General features: G+C 44.9%; 1 long non-coding RNA gene across 1 annotated transcript; it reads right to left on the reverse strand.

The window, feature by feature from the left end:
* Positions 1 to 2,395: 2,395 nt before the first annotated feature.
* Positions 2,396 to 21,682, reverse strand: LOC149126321 (uncharacterized). The gene is made up of 3 exons (XR_016235903.1): positions 21,342 to 21,682; positions 17,537 to 17,611; positions 2,396 to 2,581 (listed from the first exon to the last, which is right to left on the reverse strand). It is a non-coding gene; the product is annotated as an uncharacterized LOC149126321 (long non-coding RNA).
* Positions 21,683 to 22,051: the final 369 nt, after the last annotated feature.

The raw sequence follows: 22,051 nt of genomic DNA on the forward strand, positions 1-22,051 counted from the left end.
CCACATGTGACCCACAGCTCCCCCGAGCCTGGGGAGGAGGCTGAGAACAGTGGTGCAGGCAGAGCAGGGTGCGGACAGATGCGTTCCTGGGGAAGTTGCAGCCCTCTGGATCCTACCCATGACCTTAGGGGGAGCTGGCACCCTCCTTGCCCCCTTGTGGGCTCTTCCTGCGTTGGCACGTGTTTCTTGCCTTTCCCGCCTAGCTGTGGCTGATTCTCCCATCCCACGCACCATTGTTACCACCACCACCACCCACCCACCCACCCCACATTCCACATTACTGCACAGTGTGAGAAAAACTTTGGTCCTGGAAATGAAGGCAGGCATGGAGCCAGAACTGGGAGCTGCCATTCCTGGTGCCTTGAGTATGTGTCTTAATCTCACTGAACCTTGGTTTCTCATCTGAAAAGTCAGAGTAGAAGACCTTTGCTGCCAGCCTCTTTGCATTTGTAAACTGTAAATCGCTCCACATGTGTAGCATCATTAGCCTCAATTCCTCATTTCAAGATCCAACTGGAATCTAAAGTAGCCCCTACAATGGCATCATCATTGCATCTCCCTCTGTTTTATTTTTTTCCTCGCCCTTCTCATTAGCTGAAATCGCTCTCATTTGCTCATTTCCTGCCTGTGTTTCTTCACTCTGAGAAGAGCTCTCTGAGAGGGAGAGCAGTCTGCCCTCCCGATCCCCAGTGCCTCAGGCAGTTCCTGGCACTTGGGTGCGGTCCAATCGCTGATTTGAATGAATGGACAAATTACTAAATTTCAGCTTTACCCCAGCACTTTGAACAGGCTAGAAAAGAACGATCCCCCTAAGTTCAGGCACCAAAAGCAAAACAAACAAGTGGACTGAATCAAACTAAAAAGCTTCTGCATGGGAAGGGAAACCACCAACAAAATGAGAAGGCGACCTATGGACTGGGAGAAGATTGATGTGAGCCCTACATGTGTTAAGGAATTAACATCCAAAATATTCATACAACTCAATAGCACATAATAATAACAATAATATGATTTTTAAATGGGCAAAGGCAGTGCTGTGGCCCAGGTAAAGCTGCTGTCCACAGCGCTGGCATCCCATATGGGCTCTGGGTCCTGTTCCTGAGGCTCCACTTCCAATCTAGCTGTCTGCTAATGAACCTGGGAAAGCAGCAGCAGATGACCCAAGTGCACTCAGGTTGGAGACCCTGAAGAAGCTCCTGACTCTTGGCTTCGGCTTGGCCTAGTCTCAGCCATTGTGGCCATTTGGAGAGTAAACCAGTAGATGAAAGATCTTGCTCTCTCTCTCTCTCTCTCTCTCTCTGTAGCTCTTTCAAATAAATAAAAATAAAGTCTTTTTTAAAATGGGCAAAGGATCTAGAAAGATGTTTTAAAAGAAGACATACCAAAGTCCAATGGGTACATGATACTCAACATCACTGACCATCAGGGAAGTGCAAGTTACAACTACAATGGGGTACTGCTTCAATGCTGTTTGGATAGCTGTGATCAAAAAGACAAGAGACAACACTTGGGGAGGTATGGAGAAAAGGGAACACTATTGGTGGGACTGTAAGTTAGTATAGCCACTGTGGAAATGGAGGTTCCTCAAACAATCAAAACTAGAACAATGATACAATCCAGCAAAACCTGCTTCTACATACATACCCAAATTCATAAGATCAGTTTGCTGAAGAGATGTTCACACTCCCATGTTCACTGCAACATCATGTACAATAGGCAATTGATGATGGCTAAATAAAAGGCGGGGCATTTAAATGACGGAATGTTATTCAGCCACTCAGAAAATGAAGTCCTGCCATTGGAGACGGACAGATAAACCTGGAGACTATTATGTTACATGAAATAAACCAGGCTTAGAAAGACAAACACCACCACCTAATCTCACGCTTCTATGTGGGTTCTCACAAAGTCAAGCTATGTAACAGAGCCAGAGAGTGGAGCGGTGGTTGTCAGAGGCTAGGGCTTGGGAATGGGGAATCACGGTTCAAAGAGTATAAACTCCAGTTCCGAGATGAGTAAGTTGGTGATTGCAGCCGGTGATGCTGTGCCACAGACTTGGAATTTGCTAAGAAGGTAGATCTTTAAGTCTTCTCATAACCAAAAAATGTAACTGGGTGACAGGTGTGTTCATTAGCTTCATTATGGTAATCTTCCCATGGTGTGCATATATATTGAATGATCATGTTATACATCTATTTTTATTTATTTATTTTTATACACCTATTTTTAAATGTATACAATTTTTGTCAGTTATACCCCCAATAAGGCTGGGATGTAAAAGTAAAAAAAAAAAAAAAGACCTCAGGGTAGTCCCTCAAACCAGGACTGAGTCTCTCATTTGAGACATTAACCAGGAATATCTTTTTTTTTAATATTTATTTATTTGAGAGTCAGAGTTACACAGAGAGAGGAGAGGCAGAGAGAGAGAGGTCTTCCATCTGATGGTTCACTCCCCAACTGGCCGCAACAGCGAGAGCTGCGCCGATCCAAAGCCAGGAGCGTCTTCCGGATTTCCCATGCAGGTGCAGGGACCCAAGGACTTGGGCCATCTTCTACTGCTGTCCCAGGCCAGAGCAGAGAGCTGGATAGGAAATGGAGCAGCCGGGTCTCGAACCAGTGCCCGTATGGGATGCCAGCGCTTCAGGCCAGGGCGTTAACCCTCTGCACCACAGCGCCAGCCCCCCAACCAGTGATATCTTAACAGAGTTCAAGTTCAGCTATTAAAATCCTTTAACAGCATAATGTCAAATTGTATAACTCTTCTGGTCAAACTCCTCAGGGGATTTCAGTATTTCTCAGACTGAGAGCCAAACTCTTTACAATGCCCTTCAATGTCCTACACGATCTTATCTAACTGGCCACCTAATCTGTCGCTCCCCGTCTTCATGGGGGAACGACACTAAGCCCTGCCTAGGCTTCATATCCGAGTCACGGCACCATTATGTCGCTCCCCCTCTTCGTGGAGGAATGACACAGGACCCTGCGCTGTTCTTTCATCTGCTCGGCCCTCCCCAGGTTTGCTACTATCCCTTCCACCTCCGTGGAAGGGCAGTTCCCCCTGGCCACATTCCCCACTTCCGCAGGGGAGCGGCACACCACCGGCCGGCTCTCTCGGGGGCTGCACAGGTGTTCCTTCAGCTAGATGTTCCTCTTAGATGTTCCTGGTGAATGCCGTCTCTCTCCTCCTTTATAGTCCTCCTCCGCCAATCCTAACTCGGCTGCCCACACGCCGAGTACGCTGCTCTCCTCCAATCAGGAGCAGGTCCTACAGTTTATTGGTTGAACTGGAGGCAGCTGCGTAGAAGCTGTTTTCTCCTCTCCCAGCGCCATATTGTGGGAGAGCAGAGGCATAGAATAAGTCTTAATTCCAGTAACAATATAGTCCGAGTTGCTCCCCACAGTGGGAGAGCAGATGCATAGAATAAGTCTTAATTCCAGTAACAGTATAGTCCGAGTTGCTCCCCACACTAATCAAACCATGTCCTACCTGGAACTCTCTCTCAGCAACCCAATGTACTTCCTCTCTCCACCCAGGTTTATTACTTTTGTCTTTCTCATAAATGCCAAACATGTCCTCGCCTCAGGGCCTTTGCATATCCTTTTCTCTGCCAATCTGCTCTCAGTATCTGCATGGCACACTCTCATTTCCTTCAAATCTCCTCAGATACTTTCTTACTATTAAGACATTCTGGGCCGGCGCCGCGGCTCACTGGGCTAATCCTCCGCCTAGCGGCGCCGGCACACTGGGTTCTAGTCCTGGTCGGGGTGCCGGATTCTGTCCCGGTTGCCCCTCTTCCAGGCCAGCTCTTTGCTGTGACCAGGGAGTGCAGTGGAGATGGCCCAGGTGCTTGGGCCCTGCACCCCATGGGAGACCAGGAGAAGCACCCGGCTCCTGGCTCCTGCCATCGGATCAGCGCGGTGCGCCGGCCGCAGCGCGCCGGCCGCGGCGGCCATTGGAGGGTGAACCAACGACAAAGGAAGACCTTTCTCTCTGTCTCTCTCTCTCACTGTCCACTCTGCCTGTCAAAAAAAAAAAAAAAAAAAAAAAAAAAAAAAAAAAAAACCAATGGATAGAAGGTCTATCTCTGTATTTCTCTGTCACTTTACCTTTCAAACTGGAAAAAAAAAAAAAGACATTCTTTGGCCCCCTTAATAAAATAGGATGGTCATTTTCCTATTCCCTCACCTTGCTTTATTTTTCTCCTTATCATTAATCAATGCCTCCCATACTATATATTGACTTGTTACTTTATTATTTATCTATTGCATCAAGACATGAACTCCAGGGGTCTGGCTTTTTTGATTTGTTTGTTTTGGTTCTTGTCTATATCCCTAAGCACTAACATTCATTCAAGCCCTGTTTAATTTCCTCTTTCAGAAGTAATTCTTCCTCAGGACTGACTAAATACATGGGGAAAAAATGTATGACATACGAGAACCCAAAAGATGTGAATTCTCGTCTTACTTCTGCCACTCTCTAACCTTGAGGGAGTCACTTCTCCTCCTTAAGCTTCAGTTTCTCACTGGTAAAGTCAGGAACAGTTATAATATCTATCATGCGTAGCTCACTGGATCACCGTGAGAACCAATGGAGGGCAAAGGAATAGCATATGAGAAAGTCCTGTGCAGTCCACAGTGCGCATGGTGACTATGAGATTTGACCAGCACACTTTTGGACAAATATCGACACAAGGACATGGGATCATGTTTGCAAGTCAACAGCATTAAATCTAGGGAGTGTTGCCCAGCAAACATACAACCGTTTCCAGATGTTCTGTGAACTCTAGAATGGTCATTGGCTATTATAAATAGGAAACAGGAAGAAGGAAAACTCATAATAGAAGAAAAACAAAGGAGACCTTTGTATAAAGCGCCATAGGCACAAATGCTTTTCAAAAGTCTATTTTTCAAGGGTCTATAGCTACTACTACTAATTTTAGCAGCTATAAGAAAAAAATTATTCATTGCATATTGAAAGTGATGTGTTCAAATTCTCTAAAATGTGGGTATTTGGCCTTGTGGTTAAGAAGTCCCTCAAGGTGCCTACATTCCACATCAGCGTGCCTGCTCCCCGGTTCTAGCAACTTGTTGCAGGGTACTGCGCGCCCTGGGAGGCAGTGATGGTGGTTCAAGCGACTGCAGTGCCCAGCCCAAGATGCTGCAGGTATCTGGGGAGTGAACTGGCTCATGAGAGCTCACTCTCTCGCTCTCTCTCCCTGTATCCCAAATAAACAAAATTTTTTTTAAAGATTTACTTATTTATTTGAAAGTCAGATTTACAGAGAGAGAGAGAAGGAGAGGCAGAGGCAGAGAGAGAGAGAGAAGTCTTCCATCCACTGGTTCTCTCCCCAATTGGCCACAACGGCCGGAGCTGTGCCAATCCGAAGCCAGGAGTCAGGAGCTTCCTCCAGGTCTCCCACATGGGTGCAGGGGCCCGAGGACTTGGGCTGTCTTGTACTGCTTTCCCAGGCCATAGCTGAGAGCTGGATCAGAAGAGGAGCAGCTAAGACTAGAACCAGTGCCCATATGGGATACTGGCGCTGCAGGCAGTGGCTTTACCCACTGCCCCACAACTCTGGTCCCAACAATTTTTTTTTTTTTTTTTTGCCAGGAAGAGAGAGAGAGAGACAGAGAGAGAGAGTTATAGACAGTGAGAGAGAGAGACAGAGAGAAAGGTCTTCCTTTGCCGTTGGTTCACCCTCCAATGGCCGCGGAGGCTGGTGCGCTGTGGCCGGCACAGCACGCTGATCCAAAGCCAGGAGCCAGGTACTTCTCCTGGTCTCCCATGGGGTGCAGGGCCCAAGCACTTGGGCCATCCTCCACTGCACTCCCTGGCCACAGCAGAGAGCTGGCCTGGAAGAGGGGCAGCCGTGACAGAATCCGGTGCCCCGACCGGGACTAGAACCCGGTGTGCTGGTGCCGCAAGGCGGAGGATTAGCCAAGTGAGCCGCGGCGCCGGCCCCGACGAATTTATTTTTAAAAATGTAACCATACTTTGACTGGTAAGGTGATTGTTCTTCATAAAGTTATGGACAATTTTATTTGACGTAGGCATGTTTAATATTTTGGTGCAATGTGCTGAGGTTTCTGAAAGCACTCCCAGCTCCTACAGAAACTAGAAACTCTGCAGGGTATACCCTACAGTCGGCTGTAGGAGATAGAAAAAGGCAAGCAAGTTGAAGACCAATGAGGCATCAGGGAGAAGTAGAGAGATTCCCAGGCAGGAAACAAGACCCCTCTTCAACCCATCCCGGATTTCCTGTTCCTTCTTTGCCTGGAACTTGGGGAAGCCCGGGCATTGTTTCTGCATATGCAGCCTGGTGGGCATCCTCTCCACAGTGCAAGTGGGGCTCTGTGGCCTCTCGAGCTGAAACAGCCAGGGATGCCCTGTGTAGACCACGTAGGTAGAGGAGAGGAGAGGGGAAGCAGGGGCTCTGTTGAGAAGGGAAGAGGAGGGACCCCAGCAGGTCATTCCCGGTTGGCCAAGCAAAGAAAGCCAACCAAGGGCAAAAGGATGGAAATTTGACCTTGGATGTGCAAATCCTGACCCAGGGACTTAACAGGCATTCTGGATCCTCGCAAGGTTCCTAGGACACAGGTATTTTCCTTATCCACAGTAACAAATGAGGAAGGCGAAACCTAATCCTGAAGAGGGCTCCAGGCCATCCGTTCACATGTTCCTTGAGTGCAGATTTACTGAACAGCTACCCTGCACCAGGCATGGTGCCAGACTCGGGGGTATCTGCCTGTAGCCTGTTGTCACTCACAAATGCTTGCCTGAGAACGCTGCTTGAGTGTCCCTAGAACCCTGTGAAGTAGGACGAGAACATTACCCCGATTTTGCCTGTGAGAGAAGCAAGCGGCTTCAGTTCAGGGTTTCTTAGCTTGGGCTGCATTGGCACTCTGCTTCACATACAGGGCTGTGCATTGTAGGGTGTTTAGCCACAGCCCTGGCCTCTATGCACAAGTTCCGACAGCACACCCGACTCCCACCTGTACCCCACAGTTGTGACTCCAGAAAAGATCTCCAGACGCTGCCAAATGCTCGCCGGGGGCACAATCATTTCCCACTGAGACCACTAATCCAGTTAGGTGACATGCCCAGGTCAGCTGATTTTCAAATGGAAAATTCAGAACTTGACCCTTGCCTTCTGGCTCTATGCCAGGGCTCTGCCACAAGACTGCAGCTTCCTTTAGAGAATCTAATTCATCTTCTTTCTTCAAGGCAGGTAGATGATGAAAAACTCTCAAGACATTAACTTAAGAAATGTATGAAGAACCTACTATGTGCAAAGCACTATTTTAGTTTCTCTGGAGTCTGTGCTATCAAAGATATGTAAGATGAATCTGCCCTCATTCAAATGGGGGATTAGGTAACACAATAACAAGTAACTGTACAAGCAAGCTAATTTCATGTAGGTCTCTGAAGAAATTAAAAGGACGATTTGCAAGGGCAGGGAAACTTTTTTTGCCAAGGTCTGTTTGGATATGGATACATCTTTTGTGGGCCATACAAAATTATCAACTTAAAAATTAGCCTGTTACAGATTTATTGAATTCGAGTCCTGCCTGCAGTTGCTTTGAAGGGCCAGACCAAATGATTTTGTGGCCTGTGGGCTAGATGTCTCCTACCCCTGACTTAAAGGACAGACTGGGATGAGGAAGAGCAGGAAAGCTCACTTCAAGTAGGGTGGACATTAAAAGCATCTCTCAGGAGCTCACATTTGGGATGAGAGATGTACAGGAGATGAGGAAAGAGACTTGGAAAGAATGCAGCAGGCCAAGGGTCTAGACAGTGCAAACAAAGGTCCTGGGGTAGATATGAGCTCTAAGAATTAGCTCAGTGGTTTTCAAACTTCAGCAGATATCAGAACCACCTAGTCTTATGGGTCCAACCGCGAGATTTTCTGATCTAGTAGATATGGGGTGGGATCTTAGAATTTGCAACAACTTCCCAGGCAGGGCTGTTGCTTCAGATCCTGGGACCACACTTGGAGAATCACTAAGGTGGAGAGCATCAGCAGAGGGCTACTGTGGCCTAAGGGTGGCCAGTGCAGGAACAAGGAGCAGGAAATGAGTAAGTACAGGGCTTTTGTTTCAGGAGCCTTTGTCTCCCCTGCTGGTGCTGCTGGGGCAAATTATTGAGACTTTATTTTACAAGTGGGAAGGCTTAAAAAGTTTTAAGCAGGAGAGTGATATTATCTGATTTCCATTTTTAGCAACTCACTCTAGCTATTGGTAAGGCAGGAAGTCAAGTTTATATATTCAGTAGATACATTAGAAAGTCTATCTTCCTTTCCGTAAGGACTGTTGTAAACAAAGATGGCAAGGCAAGAAAAGAAGGGAAACAGAAGCAAAGTCAAGACAATCAGCCCTGGTCACTGGACAATCAGCCAGCAATTGCTGAATGGGCAAGGTAACTTGCCTTCTCTTTGTCAAAACTGCACACTGAAGCTGAGATTCTGTGGTATTAACTCTGTGCTTGGTATACTGACACCTCACTAGTCTAAGTCATATTTAGTTGAGCCTTTTGCTTGTGTTTAACAACTTGGAATTGCCTCTTATTTCACACGATAGGACAGCCTCTTGCTGCTAAGTGTTTTCTGAGAAGAAACGGTGACAAGAAGGTTGCCTTATCTAAGTTAGCGTGCCGTCCATCCTAGGAGTCCCACGCAAGTTTTACTGACCCCTGACAGAAGGTACGAAAGTTCTACACCGCTTGCTTGTCTTGGTACCTTCTGTTTTCTCTAAAGGCTCACATTCTTTTAAAAATGTATGTGCCACTTGATTCCTGATTTCTAGGGACCTACCTCCAGAAAGAGAAACAGATACTGAAATCAAGGAAATCAATGAAATCAATTATCAATGATAATTGATAATCATGATAAAAATCAATGATAATCAAATATCAATCAATTGATAATCATCAATAATCATGATGAAACAGGCTCTGAGTTACACTCTACAAGGGGAGGAAGTGGCTGCGTTTGTGTGGGTCCCATTAACATTTGTAGATCTATTTGTTAATGGATAAATGAGAGAAAATGAGAAATGGAAATGTCATGTGTTGAAAGTGATGAAGCCAGGAGCTTCTTCCAGGCCTCCCACAGGGGTGCAGGGGCCAAGCACTTGGGCCATCTTGTATTGCTTTCTCAATCATAAGCAGAGAGCAGGATCGGAAGAGGGGCAGCCAGGAATAGAGCTGGTGCCCATGTGGGATGTCGGCACTGCTGGCAGAGGCTTAACCTACTATGCCACAGCAGCAGCTCCAACACTTTATTATACAACAGTCTGTCAACACTGCCTTGACTTTACTTCTGTCTTTTTTAACTTCTGGTACTCAGTGGAATCAAGTTTATCTTACAGTCCGTCGACTGAAAGTTTTATAATCTGCACTTCTGTATTACTATGGTCCAATAATTATTGGTGTTCACGATGATAACCACGAGACCCTGGGAGATCTTAAAGTACCTGCCAACTCACTCAAGTGAAGTTAAATGACATTTAGCCCTACTTGAGTGAGCTAAGTGTGTTTCATGATTGTCCAATTCATTCATAGTTGGTGATCCATGGACTTGTGATTAGCACGCTGGTTAAGATGGACCATAGAGCTAGCTATCAGAACAATCCCTGGATGCTCCTAGATTGTTTCTTTGATTGATTTTATTCTATTTCTCTGAGTCCTGTATTCTTGAGTTCTGGAGGGCATGTCTCTGGGTCATTTCTTGATGTCAGTTGCCTTCTAAAATCGGTACAAATACACACATATAGCTACGAAAGCCCACATGGTTGGGGACTCCTCTCTGGCCTAGGAAAGCCGTAATTCTGGAAATCGTCAATGAAACCATTCCTCAGATTATAAATTCTACATAACTTGAGGTCCATCTCAGTTATCAACTCCCTAGCTGTTCTACCTCAACTCCTGTCTCTTCACACACAGATTTTCTTAGTTTCCCAGAGATCAGTCCCATGATGGAAGTTCAGACCACACAGGAGCTATGAGTAAAAGGATATGAAGATTCCAATATTTAAATCTATCTTGATATGGTTACGTGTAAATTTCAGCATAGGGCTTCTTTCCCTGAGAATCTGAATATTTAAATCACAGCCAAGCAAGCTGAAAACATATATTCTGGCTTTAAGTAAGCCTTAAGATCACTGTCGATAGGAGCAGAACTCATGGCTTTCCTAATTGTTCTGTCCAACTGAGGGCTGTAGCCAACAATAATCTACCCAACCTGCTGGTGCAGTAATTCCTCATGACATGGGAAAAATGCAGACTACGACTAGATCTAGATAAGCCTGGTCCCTTTCTTTTTCTTTCTTTCTTTCTTCTTCTTCTTCTTCTTTTTTTTTTTTTTTTTTTTTGGCCTGTGGAGACTTGTAAGAGGAACCTTCAATCAAAGCATGCTCCAGGCACAAGATAGACAGGCCCTACTGCTTTGTGAAGCTTCCCCTACAAACATTTCTCGACCCTTTCCTCAGCCCCTGTCCCAACAACCTCTCCATCTAGGCTCTATTCTGACCTACTGACCCCCTTGCTCGTCTGATCTTGGAATTCCTTGCAATGGAAACTGCTGACTACTGTAAATCACATGTTGCCTTGACAAGGAGACTGTGAATCCTCCGGGGGTTTAGGAAGAGACAGCCATGCTCATCAACTGGAACTGATAAGACACTACGGTACACTAGGATTACCTTTCTCCCAAATCATATGGGACCAATGAGTGGAGGTGGGGGCCACCATGAAAAAGCTGCCAGTGGCCACAGCCCAGTTCCTGTGTTCATTACATTCTCTCCCATTTTTCTGTCTGGTCTGGTGTGGGAGCATCATGTCACCACTCAGCTGTGCACACTTCTACTTGTTCAGCATATTTACTTCATGAGTTGCATGATGTTGGCAGCAAGGGAGAGTATAGTGGCTAAATGCAGGAGCTTCAGAAGCTGATCTCTGGAGTTCAGTCATCATTTTGCACCCCATGGACTCAGGTTCAGGCAAGTTACCTAAGGGTTCTAACCCTCAGTTTCCCCAAATGCTCCTCCCTAAAAAGAATGATGCTAACTACTTCAGATGCATTTGGGATTATTCATGTAAGGCTCACTCAACAGCAGTGTTTAAGAGGAGGCACCTAGTAATGTTAAATACTGTAATTGCCTCCCACCCCTTCCCAGTCTCTCTAGCAGCCCCTTAAAGTAACTCATTGGTTTCACATTCTGTTTTTTCAGCAGTTATGTCTTCCAGAATTTGAATTAATGCCCTTCATAATAAAGATTGACATTTCAGCAAATCATGTAGAAGTGTTGCAATGACTATGAAAGGACATGCTCATTCATCCATTTATCCACTCAATACCAAATACTTACTGAATGTCTACTATGTTCCATGGTGTATATCCTGGTGAGCAACCCTGGCCACGTGTTAGCCTATAGACTGTGAAGTCTGCTTAGGAAGACCATGGGGAACAACCAAGTTAACACCTTAAGGAACTGATAAATGCTAGCACTGCTCAGGAAAGAAAACTGCTCTTAAAGAGCATGATCAGGAAGAAGTCCCTGAGGAGGCATTTAAGCACAGACACAAAGGGAAAAAAGGAGCCAACCTTGTGAGAAGCAGAGGAAGAATCAGAGGGAAGGAAGAGCAGATGCCAACAACCTGAGGCCGGACAAGCCAGGCTGCCTGACCTAGGGGCAGAAGACAGAAGCAAGTGACTAGAGCCTTCACTGAACAAGGCGCCTTGGCCCTGCCGGCCAGCAGCTCCTGTCTGAAGAGGCTGTTTGTGACAATGTCCATCTGTCACCCATATGAGAAGGAAACTATGGAGACTCTGAAATATGGAGGTGAGGCATTGGGATAATCAAGCCCATCTCCTCTAATCCCTTTCAAACCTCCAACTACTGCATCAATGAAGCCTTTCTTTAACAGCTCCATCCAGGATAGAACTGGCATCGTCTGGATTCCACTGCACTTGGTGCAGAAGTCAGTCCTAGCGGCTTTAATCCATTATTGTGTTTATTCTTTTATGCATCCATCACCCCTATAGGACAATAGTGCTGGGAGAAGCAGATTATATCTAATGAATCTTTGTAACTCCAGCATTTAGCACAATATCCACCCTTAGCTGGTGCTGTAGAAATGTTAGTTGAATGAAAGAATCACCACTACATTTCTTATGCTCACTGTTGCCAGGAAATATGCTAACTGCTTTAAATATATTAACCCGATTAATCCTTTCTACAATGCTAGAAGTATGTACTGTTTTTTATATTAATATATAGTGTCTCTTTTTATTATTTATTTGAAATACAGAGAATCACACACACACACACACACACACAGAGAGAGAGAGGAGAGACGAGAGAGAAGGGAATCTCTACTGGTTCCACTGGTTCATTTCCCAAATGCCTGCAATGACCAGGACTGAATCAGACAGAAGCTAGGAACTGGGAACTCAGTCTGTGTTTCCTGCACGGGTGTCAGGGACCCGACTACTTGGGCCATCACCTGCAGCCTCCCTGGGTCTGCGTTAGCAGGAAGCTGGAATCAGGAGTGAGCCAGAATCTCAACTCAGGTACTCCAATGCGGGATGCAGGCATCACAAGTGGCATCTTAATCATCGTTAAGATTGTGCCAAATGCCCACGCTGGCATGCACTATTATCAGTGATATTTTACAGACGAAATTAAGGCCCAGAGAGGTTAGTAACCACCGAGGCTCTTACAGTTGGGAAGTAGTTGAACTAGGATTTGAACCCAGGTGGTCTGGCTCGAAGGCCCTTGCTCTGGACTTACAGTAGTGCTTCTCAAACAACTGTGCATGAGAGGCACCTGGAGCCCATGTTACAATACATTTCAGGGCCCTATTTGCAGTGTTTCTGATTGAGTAGCTGTATGTCACTGTATTAAAAACTTAACCCCAAATTAGAGGCTTGAAACATTTACCACAGCAGACATGTATCACTGTTTCTGTGGGACACGAATCCTGGCCCTGCTTCTCTGGCTGAGAGCCCTTCACAAGGCTCCAAACTAGATGCCAGAGGCCGCAGTCCTCTTGAGGCTTGACTGGGGGAGGACCAGTTCCTCGCTCACTCACAGGAGACATCAGGTCCTTGCCACATGGGCCTCCCCAAAGGGCTGTTCACAATACAGCAGCCAGCTTCCCTGGAGGCAAAGGAGACAGTACAGCCAAGGCGAACTTCATCTCAAGGGGGACTGCCTTCACATTTGCCTAGGCTCAAAGACTGCCTACCACAGTTGATGTGGGGTGGGCCCAAGAATTTGTATTTCTGGCAATCTCTCAGAAATGCCCAAAGAGTACATTTTTGAGTAGCACCAGCATACCATACTGAATAAATCAATGAGTGGGTGACTGACTGAATGAATGAACAAATAAACCAGCACACCAACTACCACCTATTCTTGACTGGATCATACATGACATTTATATAAGGCATTTTTCTACTGTGGCTGCCATTACTACCACTTGCACCCCAAAACCTCCTGTCAAAGTGGTCAAGAAGGAGACTGTGTACCTAGGAAACCAGGTGATCATTGTGTCACTCCTTGGAAAACACTGGGCTGATCTGAAGTGAACACATCCTGTCTTCCACTTCTCACAAGTCTCACTCTTAGGAGCTTTAGAGCCTTTCATGAGAGCCGAACACTTTGTCCAGTGAGTTACAGGCTCAGAGCAGGCAGGAGTAATTTCAAGGGACTCCTTTTCCTTGCCTTGTCTTTCAAGAAGGTGTAATGATGATTCATTTTTCACAGGAGTCCCACCCAATGAGGGACTGCTAAATGAAAGTGGATTTGCTCTTCCTGCCTAACATAAGCAGGACTGGCTGGTGGGTCTGGCCCTGGACAATTTCTCTGACCTTGCTTCCTAACCACTGCTGTAGTTGACCCCTGCTACCTGGTAGAGAGAAGACACTGGGACTCTGGTCCCAGCTCTCACTGCCAACTTAAGAGACTCAACAGCAGATGGAGGTGAGGCATTGGGATAATCAAGCCCATCTCCTACCCATCCCCTACCCTGCCTGGAAGGAGTGTTTGCTGGAGCTGAGCAGCTGCTCAGAGTACAGGGAGACAAATGTTACTTAACACACGTTCTTATTGTGCATTGGTGTGTCAGCAAAAATTAGATCTCCTTGTTCTCCACTTGGATGTTGTTTTAAAAAAAATCTCTGCTCAACCTCAATGCACCTCACAACTCCTGGCCCCTAACTAAAGAATCCAATCGCAGCCCAATTTATTTTTCTTCTCATATCCTTAAAATAAATGTCCTCTTGTCACATTCTGACAGCTTCTAGTACATTCTACCACTCCCACTGCACATAACCCTTGAGTCTCTGAGTCTGTTAGCCTCCCAGGCTTATTTTCATGCCCAACCTTTCCCTGTGTGGTGCATGGTATAGCTTGCTTGAGATGGCCAGAGAAAAGTGTCTCTCTGAAATGAGCACAAATTATCCCAGCATTAGTTCTTTCTGATGATTCTGTTTTAACTATAAATCAGTGGTCAGAAATCTCCCATTATTATGAGAGTGCATGCAGCTTAAGTGTGTATGTGTGCAAATGTACAGCCTTAAATCAGATCAGTAAAACGTTGATTGGGATGTGTACATCAAGAAACTGAGTCGTTGACTTGAATGTAGCAGACATTCGTCCCTTGGTTGAGAATACAGTGGCTAGCACCACGTAATCTCTTCACCTGGGATGGTATATCATTTCCAAATTCATGAGGCCCAGGCTCCTAGGTATTCTTTTAGCCCTCTCTATGGAACTGATTTAGATCCACCTCTGTTGCCTCCCTCTCTTCCCTCCAAGCTCATCCTCGATTCCTCTTTTGTGTACTCACATTGAGAGCTAGAATCACCCTTCCTATCTGCCACACTAATGGCATGCAATTTTTTTTTTTTTTTGAATGAATGGCTAAATGAATGAAGCCATGTTCTGAAGAACAACTAACTAACATAAAACAGGATCAGTGTATGTCTAACCCAAGAAGACTTACTGGAATCGGGCTAAAATTGGATGATGTTGGCAATGGTTATTGATGCTATGAAGGAACCAGTGTTGAATGAAAGGCTTTCTTTTATTGACTTGTTGCCATGTAAACTTGACCAGTGCATCTGGTGTGGCTCAGCCCTGTACCTTATCCATGCCTCCGTAATAATGCTTCTCCCTTCCCACTTCAAATGGTGATTGTGAGATAATATAATAATGGTAACATAATAGAAGTCTCAGAAGGACTATTAACTTCATGAGAACTAGGCTGATCTATTTTTCATCTTTGTTTCCTGGACACTTAGCACAGTACCTGACACACTGTAAGTGCTGGTCACGTGTGTGTTGAATGAATGAAGGAAGGAGTGAGTTAACCCCTCTAATAATATAATATAATATAATATAATATGTGAATTTGTGAAGGGACATTCTGGAGGAGAAGACAATTTTTAAAGTTAAAGGCTTAGAAATATCACCGGAAAATTAATCATCCTGATAAATCATCTTCAAAATACACAGGCTACAGGAAAATGGAATTTTCTTTACAATAAATTGATTTTCATTTACATTGCAGTGCTGCTTGTGATCACTAAAGGGAGGCACATATTTGGAATTGCTATATTATTTCTGTATGCCAATTTGCCTTATTCTCAATAGGTTTACTACTGGCTGGGGCTCCAGGTTCCAGGCTAAATCCTTCACCCCAGTATACGATTTATTTGACTCTAGGGGGAGATCATTAACTTTTCCAGGGTGAGTGTCTCAGAGGTAACAAAATGGCCCTGTGGCCAAGAAGCCAAGCTCAAGACCTGCGTCGCAGCCACCTCCCTGGCCCCATGCCAGGCCTCCTGCAGTGACAAGTCTTGGAGGCAAGCTGCCAATGCCCAAGGCTGCGTGTGCACACATCTCTGGCTTCATGGCCAATATCATCAATATATTGTTTCCCACTTTAAACCTTCAAAAATAAAGGTTTCTCTTGAAGACATGATAAGATGGAATTTGTTATAAAACTATACTTTGAAGAGAACCAGGTTTATCATATAGAAGCTGGAATGAATTTTATCCTCCAATACCTTTAAAGCCTAGTGATTCAGCTGCATTGGTATCCCCTGTGGCCAACAGCAAAAAGGCAGTCTCCTCCCTCTTCTTCTGCCAGAGCCTGGTGGGTTTCTAGCCAAGCACAATATGAATACAACTACCTACGTTGACAGATGCCTTGGCCTCCTTCAGGGATGACTTTCATAGCCTGTGGGCTAACAGTAAATGATACAGTTTTTATAACTTGAGTAAAAACATTATTGAAAGTAAGAGACACAGTGGGAGAGAGATACAGAAAGATAGAGATCTCCCATCCATTGTTTCACTCCCCAAATCCCTGCAATAGCTGGGGCTGGGCTATGCCGAAGCTGAGAGCTAGGAACTCAATCCAGGCCAACCAGGCAGGTGACAGGGACACAAGAACTTGAGCCCCATTTGCTTTCTTCCACAGTGCACATTAGCAGGAAGCTGGAATGGAGAGCAGCGCCAGGACTCATACCCAGGCACCCCGGTATAGGATGTGGGTATCCAAAGCAATGGCTTAACTGCAGCACCAAAATGTCCACTCTAAGTGATGTACTTTTTGAAGTTGCTAATTTGGTGAATGAAATTATTAAAATGAGCAAATTGAAAAAAGAAACAGGTTAACTAACAAAATATGATAATAAAGGGGAGGTATATTTTTTCTTTCTGTAGCTCATTTCTGATGCAAGTGACAGCATAGTCAAACTAGTGGCTTCAACAAAAGGTCTTCTCACCTAGCACATGGCCTAGAGATTGGCATTTGTTGGAGAAGCAGGCCAGCGCTATCAAGAATCCAGAGATGGGGGAGGAGAGGGAGGAGAAGAGGGGGAGGTAGGTGGAAGGAGAGGGAGATTCCATCTGCTGGTTCACTCCCCAAATACCCACAACAGCCTCCAGCTGGTGCTGAAATAAGGAGCTGTGAACTCAGTCCAGGTTTCCCATGTGGGTAACAGGAACCCAACTACTTGTGCCATCACCTGCTGTCTTGCAGGAGCTGTATTATCAGGGAGCTGGGGTCAGCAGCCAGAATCAGAGCTGGCTATGAAACCCGGGAGCTCAGATACAGAATGTGAGCGTTGCAACCTCACCACCAGTCTAGGTTAAGATCATCACTTGTCCCTGCAATCTTTCTTATTCTAAAGGAAAATTGTCCCACAATCCCTGTCCCCTACAGCATTCTCCTAAAATTTCATAGGCTAGAAGTGGATTATACGGATAGAAACATCAGCAAAAGAGAATACTATGACCATTATTAGCTTAGACTAAGAATCATCTGTCAGAGCTGAATCTACTTCCCCCAGTATGCTGCTGCTCATTTCCCACATAGAATTTGGATTGGGTTAGCAAGGAAGAAAGTTGGGAAAGTGGATAGGCAATGGAGTGTTTCTTCTGTACTGATTTCAGTATTTATGACAATTAAGCTAAAAAAATGGGTTAATAACAAACTGCTAACAAATTTGAATGACAATCATACCACCAGGGTTGGTGCTGTGACGTAGCCGATGCATGCCAGTTGCTCCATTTCCGATCCAGTTCCCTGCTAATGCACCTAGGAAGGCAGCAGAAGATGGCCTGAGTGCTTGGGCCTACACCCATGTGGGAGATCCAGATGAAGCTCCTGGCTTCACCCTGGCTTCACCCTGGCTTCACCCTGGCCATGGTGGCCACTTGGGGAGTGAACCAGCTGATGGAAGCGCTCTTTCCCTCTCTCTCTCTCTCTCTCTCTCTCTCCCTCTCTGTAACTCTGTATCTCAAATAATTTGAGAGGAAGAGTTACCGACTTCTGTATGCCAGAATCCTCCCCAACACATTCTTCCTAAGTTTATTGTCTGCTCCCAAAATGAAGTCCATGAGCAGAAGTCAAGAGAGCTGAATTTCCAGATAAATGATGAATAATAGAAAGAACATGTGGACTCCTACAATTTATGTTTATTAGTTTGCTACCTTGGAATAACACCTCCTCCCATGAAAGAACAACTTACAATGTCATTGAAGGTCCAGTGAACTCACAAAATCAAAGCATTCTGTGCAATACAAACTGTCAGTAATGCTATGTGTTATTATCCCAATTATAAGAAAAATAACACTTATTCCAAAATTCTATTTTTGCAAGTTATATAGTTCTATAGAAAATTCAGACAACATAGAAGATAAAAGAGAAGATAAAAATGACCTGTGTCCATTATCAAGTAATAACCAATGGTAACATTTCCCCATACACACTTCCAAACCTTTTCCTTTCATATATACACATTTTTTTAGAAAAAAGTAGGCATCAAACAATACTATTTTGTAATTGAAATTCTTTCTCTGCCACATAAAAACATTTCATACATTATTCCATATTCATACAGACAGCTCAATAGCATGATTTTTTTAAAAGTTTACTTATTTATTTATTTATTTTTAAAGACAGAGTGACAGAGAGAGGAAGCAACAGGGAGAACTGGTCCACTGATCCTCAATGCCTACAACAGTCAGGACCGGGCCAGGCCAAAGCCAAACACCAGGATCTCCTGGGTCTCCCATGTGAATGGCAGGAACCCAGGGACTCGGGCAGTCATTTGCTGCCTCCCAGGCACATTAGCAAGAAGCTGGATCAGAAGTGGAGATACAAGTTGACTGCAGACACTTTAAAAGAGGAATGCTCGTGTTCCAAGCAGTGTGTTACCCCTCTGAGCCACAGTACCCACCTCTGCTGCAGGATTTTTTTTTTTGGCATTCATAGAGTTGCTCCACATTTCACTCAAGCATTTCCCCTATTGGACGTTTATTTACAAACATCTTTCTACAAAGGAAAGCAGTGCCTCAGAACTTTTCACATCTTAGGGTTTTTCTGATGAATGCTCTGCATATATTCCAATGCCTTTAATTCCAGAAACTGGGGGATACACAGGCCTAGAGAGTTCTATTATTTTCAAATTTCTTCCTCCCCTGCTATTATTTCTTTGCTGAACTGCTGTTAGCCTCAACTCAGATTTCTAGAGCATTCAGGAGACGGGGGACACACTCCCCACAACTGCTCCATAGTAACTCTGGAGGTGTCCGCAGGGCAACCTGGCAAACACGATGCTGTTCATGGAGAGTATCTTGAACAAGTACTTCTGGACTTCTGGATGGAGTCTCCTGGGCCCCAAATTTGCTCCATTTAACTGTTCCTAGGTACTGCTTCCTGGAACCCCCTGAATTCTCAGGGCAGTTCCACACATCTCATTCCATCCTACTCTCTGGAGTCAAATGTGGTTTTTAATCCCAGGAGCCTCCGCAGTGCAAATTTACTTACATATATTTTCATTACTCAGAAGTATAGCATATGCTTGGGTGATTTCCCAATGTGGCCCTCTATCAGGTAAACAAATATTTATTGTGTGTTCTAGGGAGAAAAGGAGATACTTACAGTGTGTAGCCTACAATGTATTTCCTCAGATGAAGCATACAATACATCTGAATAATTTCCACCTTGACAAAATTGGCATTTTCATTTCCTATTTATTACATTACCTATTTCATTACCTATTTATTACATTCACTTCTTTTTATGTTTTTTTTAATCTCTCTTTCTAAAGTTTCTTATGAGTATGGAAATATGATCCTGTAAGTCAAGCATGGAGCTCAGTATCGAAGGCACTCAATAAATGGCATTTCCCTCTTCTCTTCTGCTTTGGTACTGTACTGTGGTTTAGAAAGCATTCTGATATCCATCATTCATTTGGTCTTCTTAACCCTGAGAGAGAGCCAACACAGTCTTTACATTCATTTTGTGTATGTGAAAATATTTATATTTAGCCGTGTTGATCCTGTTTCCTATTTTAGATTGTGAATTCTTTCAGAACAAATGTCTCCTTTAAATTTCTTTTTACCAAATAATTCAACATGTCAGGATTCAATATCTGGTATACAGCAATAATGATGATTTTTTTTCTATTAAAATCCATCTTTAAAAAATGGTGGTTGGGGCCAGCATTGTGGTGCAGCATGTGAAGCTCAGCCTGTGCCACTAGCATCCATATGGGGGCCACTCTGAGTCCCGGCTGCTACACTTCTGATCCAGATCCCTGCTAACACCCTGAGAAAGCAGCAGAGGGTGGCCCAAGGACTTGGGCCTCTGCATCCACTTGGGAGACCCAGAGGAAGCGCCTGGATCCTGGCCCAGCTGTGACCATTGCAGCCATTTGGGGAGTAAACCAGCAGATGGAAGATATTCCTTCTCTCTGTCTCTCCTCCTCTCTTAAAAAAAAAATGGTGGTTTTTCTTTTTTTTTTTCCCTCCCAGAAATTTGGCTGCTAATAGAATAAGACAAAGTACCCTTTCTAATGTGAATTTATGGAATGATTGTCTGCTCATAAAAAATTATTCTCCAGCTTGGAGCAATTAAAGTGGTCTCTCTCCTCTCCAAATTAATGTAATTAATACTATAGTCTTGGTTGTTTATCATGTCTTGATAATATCACAGGGGAATGAAAATATTGGCTCTCTTATTCCCTTAAATAGCTGAGATGAAACTGTTGGGGGGGCTCTAATGTTACAACAGCTGTTTCTCATGTCCTGGAATATAATTGGTTGGTACTGAGGTTGCTAACTTGTAAGAAATTGACTTTGGTTTTATGGTTGCCTATTCCTGGTGGCGGGAAAGATGGGAAATGTTAGCTCTCTCTTGCAATGAAAAGGTAAAACCTTCCCCAGTGAAACGGCAGCGTCTGGCCCCGCTCTGTATCGTTTTCGTCAGCAGCTCGCTGTCTGCATTTGCTAGGTAACACGCCTGGGGAAGCACGACCATGCTAGCTTCCCTCCTAATTAGCTCTCAGCCCAACGCAGCTGGCTGAAGCGCATCAGGGCTTTCCCACGAGGCGCTCTTTCTCGAAGTCGCTGTAAAGTGGTCTGATCTCCAATGACAAATTCAGTAGGGGATTTGAGCCCGTAATTATCCCAAATAATCTGGAGGAGCAAGATTCTTTAGTGTGGATATCTTTATTGCTGAAGAAAGCTGTTTTCAAAGCACCCTCCCGGCACCAGCCCCCTCGGCATCCCCCGGACGGTTAGACACGCAGATTCTTAGGCCCACTGTAGTAGACCTATGGAACCAGAAGCACCACCACGAGGAGGGTCCAGCAGTCTACGGTTTAATGAGCTCTCTGGGCGATTGCGCTGTCACTAAACTTGGAGAAGCACGAGTTTAGAGTGCAGCCAGGCAATACTCATCAGTCTACTGCTGACTCGTCTTTCACCTAATCTTCATTAGTCTCTCAAGGAACAGAGCGCGTAGCAAAGCACACACTCACCTTCGTGTCAGCTTCTTCATGCAGACGCACTCCTCGCTCGTTATCACGCATTTGCTCATTCACTTCCGGGATTGAAGGGCACGGCCTCCCAGTCATTACTGTGCTCATGAATCTAATGGGGATCTGGTGAGAAATACAGTTTCAGGCTTCGCAGAGCCAGAGAGGGCCTAGAGGGTCTGCTTTTCCAACAAGCTCACAGGTGTTGCAGCTGGTGATCCAGAGACCACACAGAAATGACCAAGGAGCTGGCACATGTGAAAGCAAGTGCACCTTGGAGAAAACAACACATTTTAAGAGACGTAACAATTGATTGGTACAAAATGAAAGATCTTAAAGAAATTAAGAGTGTACGATGTTGGGCCCTGAAGATGGGCTTGGACGAGCGTCTCTCCACTGCAGACTGTGCCGCCCGGTTCCTTGGACTGCCCACCCTTCTGTCTCCAGCTGCTCCTACACAACACCTTCACCCTTTCTTTCTGTCCCACTTTGTCCCCCACATCGTCCTCCCTGATCCTTGTAACCTGAAGCCTTAGTTAGGCATCGTGTTGGTGCTTATATCAGTTCCCGTGCAATGAAAAGCCAAAACAGTTCCAAAATTTTTGAGGGGTTTGATGGGAGTCCTAAGATAGAATTTAAGATCTAACTTTTCCACTGAAATTAGTTTGTTGCAGTTGCAAACCAAATACTCAGTGCTGAATTCTGGTTTCCCT

The sequence above is a fragment of the Oryctolagus cuniculus genome, chromosome 6, assembly GCF_051225735.1.
Source record: "Oryctolagus cuniculus isolate XC-2025 breed Fujian yellow rabbit chromosome 6, ASM5122573v1, whole genome shotgun sequence".
Classification (NCBI taxonomy): Eukaryota; Metazoa; Chordata; class Mammalia; order Lagomorpha; family Leporidae; genus Oryctolagus; species Oryctolagus cuniculus.